This window comes from Ochotona curzoniae, unplaced genomic scaffold, assembly GCF_017591425.1.
Source record: "Ochotona curzoniae isolate NIBS_2020 unplaced genomic scaffold, NIBS_Ocur_1.0 contig_64, whole genome shotgun sequence".
NCBI classification, from domain to species: domain Eukaryota; kingdom Metazoa; phylum Chordata; class Mammalia; order Lagomorpha; family Ochotonidae; genus Ochotona; species Ochotona curzoniae.
The window spans coordinates 14,991,540-15,008,313 of record NW_024466502.1 but is presented as its reverse complement, the minus strand read 5'-3'; the positions used below and the strand labels follow the sequence as shown (position 1 = coordinate 15,008,313).

General features: G+C 41.4%; 1 protein-coding gene and 1 non-coding gene across 2 annotated transcripts in view; one reads left to right on the top strand and one right to left on the bottom strand.

Moving 5' to 3' along the window:
* Positions 1-16,774, top strand: part of GPC5 (glypican 5) — a 487,184-nt gene that overhangs the window by 11,651 nt on the left and 458,759 nt on the right. The gene's annotated exons all lie outside the window — the stretch shown is intronic.
* LOC121163814 lies at positions 820-926 on the bottom strand. Its single transcript, XR_005884965.1, has one exon. It is a non-coding gene; the product is annotated as a U6 spliceosomal RNA (small nuclear RNA).

Sequence of the window (16,774 nt, the reverse complement as noted above, 5' to 3'; positions counted from 1 at the left end):
GCGAGACAGATCCCAGGTCTCATCACATTACTTGTGTCCATTTACCTAAAGCCACATTTGCTGTAAGCTGGTCTTGCACAGGTATCAGCTAGAGATGCTACACAATCCGTTTTAGTTTTCTTATGCACCGCTAGAGGCAGGTGCTGGCTCGTTGGCTGGAGTTTCTGCCAGTCCTTGGGAGAACCAGATGGAGCTCTGAGCTCCTGTCACCTGCCCAGCCCAGTGGCTCTTGTGGGCATTTGAGGGGTGGATCAGCAGTTGAAAGATTGATCTGTCTCTGCCTTTCAAATATAAGAAACGATGTCAATAAAAAAAATGCAGAAGCACAAATATGTTCCAGAGTTACTTAATAAACTGTCCAGCAGTTTGAATCAAAGATGATTACTTATGAGCAGGTGCCTCATGCTAGTAACTTTTGTTCCTTCCCTTTTTTTTTTTTCAAATCTCAAAATGTCACTTTCATTTACTAAAATCATACTCGTATATAATCCACATATTGTTACTACAGATTAGAGAAAATATCGGATATTTGTCTTTTTGAGATTGGCTTTTTTAAGTAATTGTATTGCATTATGTGACACAGTGTTATGGGCACTGGAATTCCCCCCACCCCTCCCCAAGCCCTCTCCCCATGGTGGATTTCTCCACCTTGTTGCATTACTACAGTTCAAATTCAGTTGTGGTTCTTTCATTGGAAATATTTACCAAGCATAAAGTCCAGTGTCTTATTATCCTAGTGGGTTCAATGATTTCTTGGTGAGACCATCTCTGGTCTGAAGGTAAGTCCAGCTAAGCTTCATCCCAAATGATTAAAGGCCCAAAAATATGGAACGCTTCACGAATTTGTGTGTCATCCTTGTGTAGGGGCCATGCTAATCTTCTCTGTATCGTTCCAATTTTAGTATATGTGCTGCCGAAGCGAGCATGGTTCCTTCCCTTTTGACTTGCCCTCTTTTGATGAGCGAGAGTGCCAGTTCACCCTTTGGGTTTCAGCTGAAAACGTGATTAAATCAGTAGTGCAATCCCTACCTCTTCTTCCAAATGATCATAGATCCTGTTTTACAAATGGGTTTCTAATTTCTCTGCCAACCTCCATTGCTGGCTGCCTTCCTAGCCGAGTACTCAGCCAGCCAGCGTCTGGTTTTACTCCTTGTCCACCTATTTCTCAGTGAGTTCCTAATAAAATTCAGATCATAACTTTTTAAATCTTGTGTCACGCCCCTCAGTGATTTATCCTTGCTATTCTTTTAAAAAAAGAATATGCTTGTGTTTTAATATATAACTTCTGTATAATAAAAGGAAGGAGCATGATGAAATAAAGGGGAGGGGATCCTCAGAGCATTTCACATGCAGTGTATGGCAATCACAAGGTTAGTGCCCTTAATCATAATTGAACTCAAATTGATAACAAAGGCATTTAATAATCTGAAGGAAATGAAGGAGAACCTAAAGAGGAAATTCAAAGGATAAATGCTGCAGATATGTGAAGATGACTAAGTTGAAATTAACAGAGGGAAAAATAATTTCTCAGGAATGTCACATTGCTAAAGGTTAGAAACACTGATATTAATTTTTCTGTGACTGTAGGAAATACAGTACTCTCATTCACAAATACTGGAAAAAAAGGCAGTTGAAGACTTTCTGCACTCTTAAGTTCTGCGCCTACGACTCTAAAGTTAGATCTTTTTACCGTGTGTCCCAGCAATTCCATTCCACAGGAAAACATTGCAAAACAAAGCAACTACAAAATTTAAGCAATTTTATGTATAAGAATATCTTTGTTGCAGAAAATTTTCAGTGACTATAAATGTCTGCTTAATGATCAATTTTGGATAATCATGTGGAAATTAGACCTAGAGAGGAAGTGGTATATAACTGAAGTAGAACAAGTGACTTAACATTACTGAAATGAAAAAGCAAAGTATGATCTTGCTTTTAAACAGGTACTTGTGGGGACCAAGATGATGGCTCAGTGGCTAAATCCTCACCTTGCATATGCCATGGTCCCTTGTAGGCAATGGCTTAGGCTGCTCTGCTTCCCATCCAACTCCCTGCTTGTGGCTTAGGAAAGCAGTATGAAATGACCCCAAACTTTGGGACCCTGCACCCACTTGGGAGACTTGGAAAAAGCTCCTGGCTCCTGGCTCTGGCCATTGTGGAACTTGGGAAGTGAATAAGTGGACAGAAGATCTTTTTGCCTGTCTATCCTTTTCTCTGTGAATCTGTCTTTCAATGAAAATAAAATAAATCTTAAAAAAGTAAACTGATACTTATCAGTTTATGTGTGAATAACATATATAATCCAAATAATGAATAACACAATGAATAACCCAAATAATGTAAAATACGGCATTAGTAGCACAAAACTGAGGACTAGAAGTAGCAACAGAATAAGCAAGGTGAAAAGTAAATGTTTTATACTTCATGAATCTATTCTGTAATTATTGAAAAAGACAGTCTTCTAGGTAGTCACATGTTTAGATTTACATTGTGGTAAGTGAAATGATAAAGTGTTCCTAATTCACACTCGCATGAGCATTGGGAGAAAGCTAAGACATCCCAGGACTTCCGTGTAATGAGTCTTGATGGTGCTGCAACTCTGACCAGTGGCATCAAAGACAGAGGTCAATCCCTTGCCCTTTAAGAACTTTTCTTTGATGCAGTTTGTCAGACCCTTCAAGATGTGACTGCCTTCTCCTCTCACTTCACCTGCTGTCTTTCTTCACATCTAGAGGAGGTCGATTTTTGATTCTAAGCTCCTCGCTCATTATCTGTGGAACTACCGAGGTCCTCTAACTGCAGATCCAGTAGTTGTTTGTTTCTTAAGATTTATATATTTTTATTGCAAAGGCAGATGTACAGAGAGGAGGAGACATAGAGAGGAAGATCTTCCATCCAATGATTCACTCCCCAAGTGAGCACAACGGCCAGTGCTGTGCCAATCTGAAGCCAGGAGCCAGGAACTTCTTTCCAGGTCTCCCACGTGGGTGCAGGGTCCCAAGGCTTTGGACCATCCTTGACTATTTTCCCAGGCCACAAGCAGGGAGTTGGATGGGAAAAGTGGAGCTGCTGGGATTAGAACCAGCACCCATATGGGATCCAGGTGCGTTCAAGGCAAGGACCTTAACTGCTATGCTATTGCGCTGGTCCCAAGTTCTAGTAATTTTTTCTAAAGTCATCTCTGGGTATTCATATAACTGAATTCTGCCTGTATTGTTAAGGGAATATCTTTGGAGATGAAGAACGTCATTTCTCTCATTATATTTATTAGGCTTTATTTTTGCAGTTTGTTACATTGGAATCCGCTTTCCATACTCTCCAATTATGGTAATGTTTCCAAAATGGTAAAACTGAAGCCATTGGTCCTCTAAACTAGTTCATGCTTTCAAATCCATGGGGCATAACCCAACTAAAGCTGTCTTAAAAGAGGAATGCATTGGGAGTGGGTTGAGGTATCTCAAGGGACAGTGGAGATAAAGATGGGGAAAGATGAAGATGACTGGAAGAAATGAGAATCGGCCTGTTTACAAATCTTCTATTCCTTATGGCTTTGGGATTGCTTTTCCTACTTCAGATCAGCCCTGTTCGTATAGACTACATGATTGCAGTAAAACTTTTGCTAAAAGGGAGCAACTGATTCAACTCTTACCTGCAAATTACACAATTTGAAGGATGGGTCATCTTATATAATAGATTGAGAGAGGAAGAGGCTCTAGAGAGGCTGTGCCAATAAAATGTACAAATGCAGAGGGACTTGATATGCACCAGAAGAACCCCAGTGCTCTTGGTGGAAGTTCAGACTCCTGTGTGTTGTGTTTCAATTTCTAGGTAATGTAGAATGCCTGCTGGCTTTTCCTGTGTTGTCTCCTGTGGTTCATAAGCTGTTTCCTCTCCCACTTCCTTGTTGTAGGAGGTAATCTCTGGTGATCCTTGAGTATTCCTGCCTGGTTTTACTGGCTATGGCAACAATACAAGGCTTCTCCTTGGGCCATCTCTCTGTTGTGTTTGTATGAGGGATGGATTCCCTGGAATGGAGAGTAAGGTTGCTTAGGCTTGCTGTAAAAACAGTGAGTCCCCAACAAATTTTATGTTCTTTGCTATAAACCAGCCTATTACATGGGCAGAGATCAAATGAGCAGCTGTCTAGCAAGGCTGTCCTGTTGCTTGCCTTGCTGTGACTCTCCTGTGTTCTGCCAGTGCCTGTGAAACGCCAAGTAGGAATACCCTTCCTTCTTTCCCATCTCCTACAGCTTCTGCTTGACCAGAAACTGACTCTCCTCTTCAGCCTTACTGTAGTGCTTTTAACTCCCCAGTGAACCAGCCTCCTCAAGAAAGTTGTTCTCATTTTCTCCTCTTTTTCTTGCTTGACAAGTCAGAATCCAAATTTATTTGGTTGTTAATCAGCTTTGTGAATTTAAACATTTATCCATTAAAACCTCTCTTTTATAAAATGGGAATGTTTTCTAGTTTCTAAATGTGATAAGGAGAATATAAAGCATATATTTAAAGAAACAATAAGATTCTCAACATCCTGGCATCTTCTCTTGTTTATCCAAGAAGAGGGAAACATGGCACATCTTTCATAGCATTTTATCATATTTTGTGTTTTTGCTAATGCATTTTGCTGTAGTCTGAGCCCTAGAGGGAAAATCTATTTTATCTGCATAATATCTCTAATAACGATCAGTACAGTGTCTTGTACAGAACAGGTGCTTAATCAATATTTGATGAACTCATTTGATTTATTAATCAAAATGACAGAAAATTACCCTGCAATTTAGCACAGGTGACAGGAAGACACAGAATCTCCTAAAAAGTCAAGAGCTGCCCACTTCCACCCTCAATTTAGAAACATGCAAATGTATTAGTCTCGACATGTGACTTTTAAGAACCCTAGTTAAGTTGATCTCAGAAAACAGAGTAATTAGCAAAACCCAAACTGTGATCTGTGCTTTGCTTTTTGTGAGCTGTGTTTTAGTTTTAGGAAAACACTTCTTTTGCTTGGGAGAAATGCAAGCAAGTTTTTACAGTGTTGGCATGTATTGGTAGGTTAAAGCTGTGGGAATTACGGTCCTTGAGAGAAAAATGCTTGATTATGAAAACCTACGGAGTTTTTTTTTGACTGAGTTCACCTGTTGTAATTAACCTGAGGTATTTTTTATAAGCTGACAAAGTGATCTTAAAAAAGGGAAAGGGACATAAGTATATGTTTAGAGCAGAACTGTTAGAACTGTCAAGGCCAATGGAAAGAATTAACAAGATCCCTAGTTATCTCTCTGTCTCCTAAAGTGAGAATGTTGTTTATTTTGAGCACTGTGATTTTCTGTAATTAGAGTATCCTAGTTATATATATTGATTTAAAAAAATTATTTTTGATAAAGTTTACATAGTTGATTAGGGTCAGAATGGTTAAGGATTAGGAGAAAGTGGGTGAGACCATTGTTTCCAAGTTCTGCTTTTTTCTTCTTCCTGTATTTGGGGGATTGAGGATGGGGAGATACAGGAGAAGCCATACTGTGCTTCACAACTGCCTTAGTACCTGGGGATGGGGACCAGCCACGCAGTATCATCCAAGGATCCCTGATGTGGGACAAACTCCGAGGGTTTTGCTGAAATGGTTTCGATAGTCCTGGAATGCCGTTGATCTCACCAATCCAAGGATGAGGAAATCTTTTAAAGTCCATTGGCTGATACAGTCCACCTTAGGAGTCTCCATTCGCACAAGTATTTGCTGTCAGCACTTGGCTGGGTAGTTGACCAGTTTGTTTTCCTTCACTGTGGTACCAGATGTCCTCTTCAGACACCGATGGACTACCATATCCTCCATGTACGTCTGGGCATGCTGTCCACTGATCCATCTAAGGCACTGAGGAGGCCCAGCTCTGACAGCATGTATTCCACGGTTAGACCACAGATCCTGCGATTCTTCCCATGGTTGGAGTTCTGAATACGGTAGTTCAGTTGGAGGGAATCTCCAAAGAAACCTCTTCTGAAGTGATCCCAGACCTGACTCCTATTTCCTTTGTGTGCTTGCCAGTATGGGGTCCAGCTCTGTCTGTCACCCACATCAACCTATGCACCCACTGGTAGTTGTAGTTGCTGGATTGGTTCTGTTTCCCACCCTGTGTATTTCATAAACGAATGGATGTGGGTGACCCAACCCAACCTGGCCTACCTACTACACTCTCAGCCCTCATGTACACCAGTGAGAACTGTAGTTTAGTTGTAGTAACCCCTAATAACCTCCACCAGCCCACCCCTAGCCCTGGTTCCTGTGCTTACCAGTGGGTACAGCAGACTTGGCCAGTCTGTCCCTCATCCCATTTGGCTCTCATACACATCAGTGGATGTTGAAGCCTAGTTCAACACAACCAACTCCACTATCCAGCCTATACCCATGCCAGTGGGTGCCACTGCCTGTCTATCCAGGCCCTCCCCAGCCCTAGTTCTTGTGCTCAACAGTGGGAGTTGCAACCCATCAGAGAGGTGCCCACAGTTTCCTACTGGGCCCACTCCCAGTCTTGGATCTTGCACTTTCCAGGTGTTTCTGCAGTCTAGCTTGACAGGATTTGTCCCCAGTCCCAGCACTTGACAACTGATTCTGTGTCAAAGCCAAACCAGCCTGTGTTTAACTCTGGCTCATTCATGTACCAGCAGATACAGTTGGTTAGTCCAGCCTGGCTCTCCCCATTGCCCAGTTCACACGCAGGCCAACAAATGTTGTAGCCCTGTAGAACCTGGTCGACCCCAGTCCAAGCTCTCACGCTTACCAGCAGGGGCAGTGGCCCAACAGGGGAGCCCCTCACAAACCCCTACTGGGATCACAGTCCTCTTCCTCTCCAAACCTTCAGGGTCTCATGTGTGCTGGTAGATGCTGCAGCTAAGTCTGGCATGGCCCATCTCACTTCAGCATTTGCCTAGAGGTGTGCATCTTACTGCGCAGCTCAGTCTAGTCCAGCCAGCCCCAAGTCCTGGCCCTTTTGTGAATTGGCTGGTAAAGTGGCCCAACCTGGTTTGTCCTGTACCCTGTCCTGGTTCCCAGATCTGTCAGTGAGTGTTAGGAATTGGCCCAGCCTGGCCCACCCCCAGAACTGACCCCCATGTGTGCTTGTGAGTACCATAGCCTGGCTTGGACTACTGCCAGCCTTGGTTCTTGCACATATGTAGGGACTGTGTCCTGACAGAGGAGTTCCCCCAGTTCCTCTATCATGTCTCCTCCCAGTGGCAGATCTTGCTCATACTAGCTTAGTCCACCTCCTGTCCTGGCCGGAACAGTGGCCTCACCAAACCATCCCATACCCATTCCAGTTCTTATTGTTGGGTGCTATAGCCTAGCCATAGTTTGTCCACTCTCACAGTTCTTGCATGGTTTATTGGATGCTGAGACCTAGCCCAGCCCATTCTACATCCACCCTGGCTCTCACGAGCACCAGTGAGTGCAGGAGTATAGCCCAGTCTGGCACAACCCAAGCCCAGTCTATACTCATGCGGAGGGACACTGCTGTCATGTCCAGCCCAGATTGCTGCCTCCATTCTGGCTCTCACACTCACCAGTGGAAACCACAACCCAGCCAGGGTATCCCCTTAGCTCCCAGCCACAGGTCTTGGGTGTGCCAGTGGTGCTCTGACCCAGCTCGGCATAGTGAAGAGTAATGAGGATTGTTAAGAGGTGAAGGAGAAGGAGTAGTCAGTCATATCAAGCTTCTGAGTGAGTTAAGGATTTTGGGCTTTATCTCAAGAGAAATAGTAAGGCCGGTCTTTTATCATAAATGCCATGATAAGATTAGAATTTTAAGACACATTTACTAATTTGGCAAGTGGGAAATTGTTTAGGCTTTCCTTGGAACTAGTGCCATGGTTCAATTGGCTAATCTTTCCCTAATGATGTGTCAGGATCCCATATGGACACTGATTACTGTTCTGGCTGCTCCATTTCCCATCCTCCTCCCTGCTTGTGGCCTGGGAAAGCAATCGAGGATGGCCCAAGGTCTTGGGACCCTGCACCTGAAAGACGTGGGAAGAGCTCCTGGCTCCTGGCTTTGATTGGCTCAGCTTTGGCTTTGATTTGGCTCAGTTAGTGGCCATTGGGGAGTTAACCAGTGGATGGAAGATCTCACTGTGTCTCCTTCTCTCTGTAAATCTACTTTTCTAATAAAAATAACTGAATCTTTTTTTTAAAAAGTAAGCTTCTTTTCTTGGTATTGTGTGGGTGTAGGTAGAAAAGTGAGGCAGTCACTAAGGTTGTGATCTTTTCTGCTTATAACAGAGAATGGTCCAGGTATTTGCCAGGTATCTATTAATTTGTAAATCTCAGTTAAACCAATTGTGAAAGAGAACAAGGACACAATGACCTGGGATTCTTGATAGCTTGAATAATTTTGGTTTTTGCATGTTGTATATGGCTATTCCTATGTCATTCCTTGTGATTGTACAGTTAATATGCTCTTATGCTTTTGGCCCTCGATTATTTGGTGGATTATAAGACTTCATGAAGAGCTAATGATTTGAGCCAGAAGAAATCAATCGATTTAGTGTTTTAATGGTTTTCAGTTAGTTATATATTCTGTGCACATATTTGTATTTTAGCTCTTTTACTGTAAGTCTATGTAAGTGTGTAGGGGTTCTTATGGTTTGAAAATTATTATCATAGGAAAAGAATGTGAACCCAAGGATAAAAATACTAAGAGTAGTGAGAATAATATGAAGTCAGTTTTAAGCTGATTATTTTTTCCTAATATTTGTTACCCCTTGGGCTATCAGCATATCCAATATCATTTATTGCTTTCTGTGACTTTGTTTTTCTATTTGCCTTTGAATTTTTCGTGGACCAGGGTAATGTTCACATTTAATGGATTTTTTTCTCCTCTTCATAATAATAATGCTTGAATAAATTTATGGTGCATCTTTTGGTGTCTCAGAATGGAGAATAGGCAAGTACGGATCTTGGAAAGCAATGCATGATCTTCTTCAGTCACACAGAATTATAGTATCAGGAACATATTTCTACCATTCATTACAACTTAGCATTACCTTTTACGGTCATTGGGGGTAAAATTAGTAAAGAAGTAGTGCTTCCAAGTATTTCAGAATCATCTACCTTTTCCTCTTAAGCTCCATTCAAAGTATCTGCTAGCTAATTTCCGTAAGTGTTTTTGGTCTAGAAACTTCTCTTTATTGATCGTAAAGTACTCCTCACAGTTTTTATTTTTTTTATAATTTTTTTTAAAAAAACCAAGAACCTCTTCCAGGCATCCCATGTGGGTGTAGGGTCCCAAGGCTTTGGGCCATCCTTGACTGCTTTCCCAGGCCACAAGCAGGGAGCTGGATGGGAAGTGGAGCTGCTGGGATTAGAACAGGCATCCCAGTGCATTCAAGGCAAGAACTTTAGCCACTAGGCCACGCCACCAGGCCAAGTTTTTATTATTTTATTTTATTTTTTTACCATGTGTTGTTCCCTTTAACAATTGTAAGTTGTGTGGTATGTCTCTCTAGATACTTTCTGTTTGCAATTACAAAATAGTATATTGTGAAGAGGAAAAATATAATATTATTGACAGCTTTTTATACTCTGAGCCCTGCTAGGATTTTTAGTAAACATTTTGTGAATTTTAATGTAGTTAAAAGCAGAATAGTAAAAGCAGAGGCATTTTGTAAGAAATTAATTGCTTTTGAAAGTTTTACCTTGTTGCTATTTATTCAAAGATAGAACTCCTTTTCTTAATCTCCATCTCTCAAAACATAAAAGTAAATGTAAGCATAAAATTGAAAAATAGATTGTTTGCTTAAAACTACGGTGGAGTATTATCCAAGTGACAAAAATATTTAACACATTTTCTGCATGATGAATTCCATTGAAGATAAGAATGGCAGAAGGAGCAATGAGCATTCAGTTTTCTGCAGCTAATGAAACAGTCATTTGCTCAGTATGGGTTCACTGTCATTGGCTTCTAGGACAGAGTCCCTTGGGGAGAATGGGCCTTGAGACAGTGGATGTGGAAAGTATTGATTGCATTGGCATTTTTTATAGTGATGCACATGTTGGAATTCATCAGGTCACACACCTTAACAAGGCTGGAATGCTAAGCAAAGCAAAGGTACTGCTCATGATGTCCTTAATGAAGATAAGAGTGCCCAGATGGGAAGGAAGCTTCACTCTGGGGACCGTAGGAGCACATTAACAAAACTGGACAGAATCTTGGAAATCTGCTCTACTGTATCTTCTTCATGATCCTTTCCTAATTCAGGGAGTCCTGAATCATGTCTCAGTACCTAAGAAAGTATTCCAGAAGAAACTCAACATTACTTTTAGATCCTAAAAGTCAAGAAGAGAAACATAGATTCTGGCCAAGCCAATATGAACTCCAAGTACTTCATTGAACAGTAACTTCTGTGTAGTGCATATAAAATATGAAAACAATGGGTTTTGTGTAAATTTTTTTTTGGGGAGTCAGTGCAGCAGGAAAGACTTAGTGAAGATAACAGTAATGGTTAACTAGAGGTTTCATTGATGGCTGTGAAAGATAGAGACTAAGTCAGAAACAGTAGAAAAATCAGTGTTGAGTCAGAGTTGAAGTGGATAATACAATGGTTAAATGCAAAGCTTTCAGTTCAAGTCCTAGATTGATTTTTAGATGTTTTAATTATTATTTTGTGGCTATATTTTATTAGTGAAATGTTATACTGGTAAAATTCTGGATTTATAAAATTAAAATGATTTTCTCATGGTCATAAGAAAAAAGATTGAGATAACGAGGCATGTTGTGCTTCTTAACACTGAGAACTAATAGATACAAACGTTGGGAGGGAAATACTTGTAATCTAGCTGACATGCGCAGATGCACATAGGGTTAATTTTGATCTGTGCCTCCAGCTCCACTTTGTAAATTTAAAAGTTTCTATACCAACTTAGAAATAACTACAAACTATTTCCTCATCCCTCATAAATACGTGGAATAAAATGATGAATGACTAAAAAGATGCCAAACCATTGCTAGCTATTTAGGGAAATTTAGAAGATTCCTGATGTCAGTTGTGTGTCTAGCTTTTGAATGATTGTAAATCCTAAGCATGTCACTAAAGTCGTAGAGGACAAAGCTAAAGTCTTAGCTGCAGTAGATCTTGATGGGAGCTCATCATGGGCTCATGATGAATAGATTTCCAAGGATTTACAGGGGCTTTGGGGCTTTCAGTGGCAGGCACATCTATTTCATCATGGCATTGCAGGGCAGGACCTCCTTGGCATGAGAAAAAGTGCTTTTGGAGGCTTGGAAGCAGGCAGAAAGTGAAGCATGACAATGGAAACTGGAGGAAGCAGGGCTTTCTAAAGACGCGGACTGAGCAAGTACTTCCAAGTGCTTGGAAAATACTGGGCAAAACGAGAGAACCGAGGGATATGATTTGGAAAAGGGAGAAGATGATCCCATGATTGGAATGCCATCTGTTTCAAGGAATTCCAGTGTGAGAATAAGTCAGGAGAAGCAAAGGTACTAAAGAGGTTAAACAACAATGCAGAGTTGATGTGGAGACTTAATTGAATACTTGACCAGTATTCAGTTAATAATGAACTCTGGGGTAAAACTGACAAGTATGAATAGGGTGCCTCAGTTTAGTTAAGAGACTGCATCTAGATAGATTGTTAATTTTTAAATAAGGCATTTACTTATTGTTTAGATGGGATAGTTACATGTAAGTATGTGGGGGGAGAAAGGCACATACATTTATTGTCAGTCAACGGTATGTCAGACACTCGTATTTTAAATGTTTCTTTCATTTACATTTAAGCAAAGTAGCAGTGCTTTAGTTGCTTTCAAAGTGTTGTTTGGCTTGTTTCTTTTTCCTGGATTTCAGTATTTGGATTAGCTCTCTTTGAGAGGTGAATCTACTTCATACCTTAACCTGTTTCCCGAGTGAAAGGGATTTGTATGCTTACTGTGCTATTTAATCACTAAGTAAGCATGAGTGCACCTGTTTTTCCTTTTGTCTAACTTCAAAGAATATAGAATTTTGATTTGTTTTATATGCTTCAGAAAGAACAAATATTTAATCCCGCATAAGATCTTTTAAAGCAACATTTTTGTATATGTCAGTATTTTGATTTAGTTTGGAAAAATGTTTTTATAAGGATTCTGTTTATCTTTATCAGAAAGACAGGTTTGCAGAGAGAAGGAGATACAGAGAGATCTTCCATCTACTGGTTCGCTCCCCAAGTGGCCACCGCAGCTGGAACTGCATCAAATCAAAGCTAGGAGGCAGAAGCTTCCTCCAGGCCTCCAATGTGGGTTCAGGGTCAGAAGGTTTTGGGGCATCCTCCACTGCCTTCTCAGCCCCCAAGCAGGGAGCCAGAAGGGAAGTGGGACAGCTGAGACATGAACTGAATCAGCACCCACACGGGATCCTGGCACCTGCAAGGCGAGGACTTCACCCACTAGGCTACTGCATCGAGTCCTGGACACATTTTAAACTAATATTTAAAAATATCTGTCTGGTTTATGGGCATCTTCTAAAATATTTTGTTTTTAATGTTGTTTATATAGTGGAGAAGGATGTATGCCCATGCTGGCCACTGACTATCAGGATATGGAAGAAAGAGGGTGGGACAAATGTTTCCGATTTTTTTCTTCTGTATATGACAGAATGGTGGGGTTGAGAGGAAGAAGGGAACCATTCCTTGCTGTCAAACTACATCAGCACTCAGGGATGAGGGATAGTCAGTTGATGTCATCTTAGAAACCCCTGATCTGGCGGAAAATGTTCTGAGGGTGTTACTTGAGTGATTTTGATAGTTCTGAAATATTGTCGGCTTCACTGCACCAGGATAAGACAATCTTTTCAAGGTCTGTGGGTGACCGAGTCCACCATGGTGCATCCACACACCCAGACCCTTGCTACCAAAGTTTGATGAGGAGAGATGTCCAACCTGTTTAGCTTTCCATCCTTTGATGAGACACTTGACATCCCCTGCTGTTCTAGATGATCTGGCCATCATGTCTCTTGTGTGCCTCTGGCCATGCTTTCCACAGTGCAGGCATCAGCAGCTGAGTCCCACTCCTGAAAGGTGCACTGTAAGGTCGGACCACACTTCTTGTGATTTTTCCCTGTGGTGAGAGTTTGAGCCCAGTGGTCTAGTTGGTGAGTCCCTCAAGAAAAGTCATTTGGGGTGCCCTCAGACCTGATTCTTGTATGCACAAGCTAGTGTGGGGTCTAGTTCAATCTGTCACCTGTAACAGCGTATGCACATACCAGTGAAAGCAATTGCTTGTTTAGTTCCACCTGCAAACCCATCTCCCATGCAAACCAAAGGGTAATGCAGCCTAATTCAACCCAGCCTGCCAAAAATCCAGCTGTTGCACACACCAGTACAATTGGGGTGATCCACCAGGTTCACGCCCAATCCTGGTTCCTGTGAGTGCTGATGTATGCAGCAGTCTAATCTGGCCCATCCAGCATCCCATCTGGCTCTTGTATAAAACCTTGGGTGTTGTGGCTTAGCTCAGCATGACCTACCTTCAGATCCAGCCCACATGTATGCTGGTGGATGCTATCACCTTGTACAGCCCAGCCTGCTCTAAGCCCTGGCTCTCATGCTTACTAGCAGAAGCTGCAGTCCACAGAAGAGTGCTCACAGTTTAGCTATTAGACACACTCCCATCCCTGGGTCTTGTGCTTGCAAGAGACATTGTGACCCAACTTGTCGTGACTTACACCCAGTCTCAGCACTTGCTGGTGAATTCTGTGGTAAAGCTGAGCCAGTCCATTGTTTATTATGGCTCTTGCATATGCCCGGCCCTTCCCTAAATGCAGCTAACATTCAGACCGATGGGTGCTGCATCTTTGCCCAGCTTGATCCAACCCTGGCCCAGCTCTCATGCTCACAAGGTTGAACAGGGACCTAGCATAGGAGTCTCTGAGGTTTACTTACTAGGCTCACCCCCAGCTCCAGGTCTTGTGTGTGCTGGTGGAGCCCAGTCTGGTATGACCTGCCCCACCTTGGCATTCTCTGGAAGGTGCTGCAGCCTAGGTCCAGCTGGCCAGCTTCTGTCTTGCATGTAAACTGGTAGGTTTTACAGCCCAATGTGATCCAGTTTGCACCCATTATGGTTCTTGGATGGATGCTGTGGACTGACCCTGACCTGGCCCATAAATACGGACAGATACTGCAGTACAGCCTGGTCTAAGCTGTCCCTGGCCTCAGCCCTCATGCTCACCAGTGGGAGCTGCTGCTTAACAGGAGAGGTCCCCAGGTTTTCATATAAGATAACCTCCCAGACCTGGATCTTGGTTGCAGTGCTGGGTGCTTGGTCCCATCCTGCACGACTTACCTCTAATTCCAGCGTTCGCTGGTGGGTACTTTGGCTCTACCTGACTGGCTTGCATCCATTCCAGCTCTCACCAGTGAGGCACATCTGTTTTCATAAAACAAGTTAGCTCATCTTCAGAACAGTTCAGACTGAGAATATCCAGATTAATTCATTACTGGGTAAAAAAAGAGACATATGATTTTTATCCTTAAAAAAGCTGAAAGTTTAGAATAAGAAGGGATAAATAGGATACAACTGCAAAACATTTTATGTGCTGTGAAAGTGATCTCTGAATAGAATTAAACAGGGAAACCAAGTAGGGATTGGTTAATATTGACAGGGGCCCTCAGAAAAGAATAAACTGAATACAGAATGAGAGAATGTTTCTAAGAAAAAGTTGAAAAGAGAGGTCAAAAGCCAAGCTTACTTGAAAGAGAAATAGCAGGAAGTCATGGAAAAAATGGAATAGCACTCTGTGTTCAGAGGATTGCAAACTGTTTAATGAAATTGGTGTAGATGGTATGAGGTGAATCCAACTGGCAGGCGAAGCAAGAATCTTACATTTTAGCACACGAGAGAAGACCTGGAAGTGACCTTTAGAAACGATTCAATAATGTTGGGATCTTTATTTTAATGAAGTAGTTTGTCTTATCTCTCTGTGATTATCTTGGTGCAAGAACCTTCTTCCACACCCCAACTTTATTATTATTTTTTTAATGGCCAACACTGTTTGAAGAATACATGAAAGAAGTTTAAGCTAGCACAATATGGTGATATTGTTCTGTTAAATTCTTTATCCTGGCAGCAGGATGATGTGGAAGAATGTAAGACTAGAGAAACAATGTTATTTAGGGAGCAGGCTAAAATGCTGCAACTGATAGTAGAATATAGTGTAACTTCAATATAGTGTAACTTCAAGCTTTTATTTTTCTGTATGACTTTCAGGAGTTGAATATTCCAGGCTGCAAGGGTGGTTTCATTTCAGTGGATATGGGGATCTTAAGTCTGCTCTTGGGGTTGCTGTTAGAAAGCCAGTGGAAAGAACAGGTATGGCTAAACTGTGAGGAAGTCTAGCCTAATTGTTTTAAAGGATTTACTTCAAAGTTTACATATCTGTAACCTTACTGTAGTCGCAAGGTCATAACTCAGATGCAGGGCTAGCCAAGTGTGCCATAGGGTGGAAAGATGAGAACTGAAGCTTGGTCAGCTTTGAACATGAGTGTCGTGCCACCTTGGTGGAGGATTTTAGGGTCACTATGACTGGCGTTAGGTGGATCCTGCTGAGGTTTCACTCCCATTAGGAGGGGTGAATTGGAAGCTTGGGGCAGGATCACATTTTCCTTGTATCCAAAGGCAGTAGTCCATAAAAAGCATAGCTGGGAAATAAGTGGCTTGTAGAATTTGAAAATAAAGGAGCAAAAGGCAGTAACCCAATGAATACAGAAGCTGCCAGAGGTTGATGATTAATTTTCTGAAAGTGTTTGCAAGGATGTTTCCAGAAGACATAAACACTTGATTTGGGGGGATGAATGGGCATTACTCAGGCTGTTGAAGGCCAAATAGAAGAAACAGCAAAAAAAGAGTTGAATTTCCTCTGTCTGCCTGACCTGGAACATCAGTCTAATATGGTCCTTGGACTTGAAGTTACATCACTAACACTCTCTTGATTTTAAGGCGTTTGGGTTTAGCCTCTGTGACTGCATATGCCAGTTCCTAATACTAAATGTTTATTAGTGGATGAATGGATAAAGAAAGTATGTCACCCACATAATGGGAGAAAAAGAGAAGGCGATCTTAGTCATTTGTGAAAATATGGATCGCCTGGGAAACATGCTAAGTAGCTTGTCTCCTGTGCTGGTTGATAGTAGCAGAGTGTTAACCAATGTCACTAAATTGATGATTCTAAGTCTGGGAAAGAATTCTGTTTAGCAGAACTTTATTCTGTTTCATGGACACAGACAAGACTCTTCCATATTAGAAATGCTTGTTATTGGCTATGAAAATAAAGATTTAAGTGTGTGATTTTGTGAACATTAATTGAGCATGGCTGGAAAAATAGCTCTGAGCACATTATTTGCTCAAAGATCGATGGTGCCATTTGTATAGATGAAATACAGCATTGCTGTTCTCTTTATGAATGTTGTGTTGGCCTCATTTTTCTAAACTGGTCGATTCTTAAAGTTACTTGTTTTGAATCATCCCCAATTATAAAAAAAAAAGCTGCAACAATTATTATTCTTTGAAAAACTTTTTTTCATTTTAATGAGTAATATTGTCATATACTGTTTGGGACAATGCCAGTATTCCATACAATAAAGTGGTTATAAAATACAGTGATACATTATTATGAAGAGAATTTGAAAAATTTTAAATGGGGTGAACACAAGCACTCTTTCAAATAGCTTACTGAACCAGTTGTTGATGCTTTTAGCAACAGCTCTTCCTGGATATATATTTAAATGTAGCATTAATTTTGA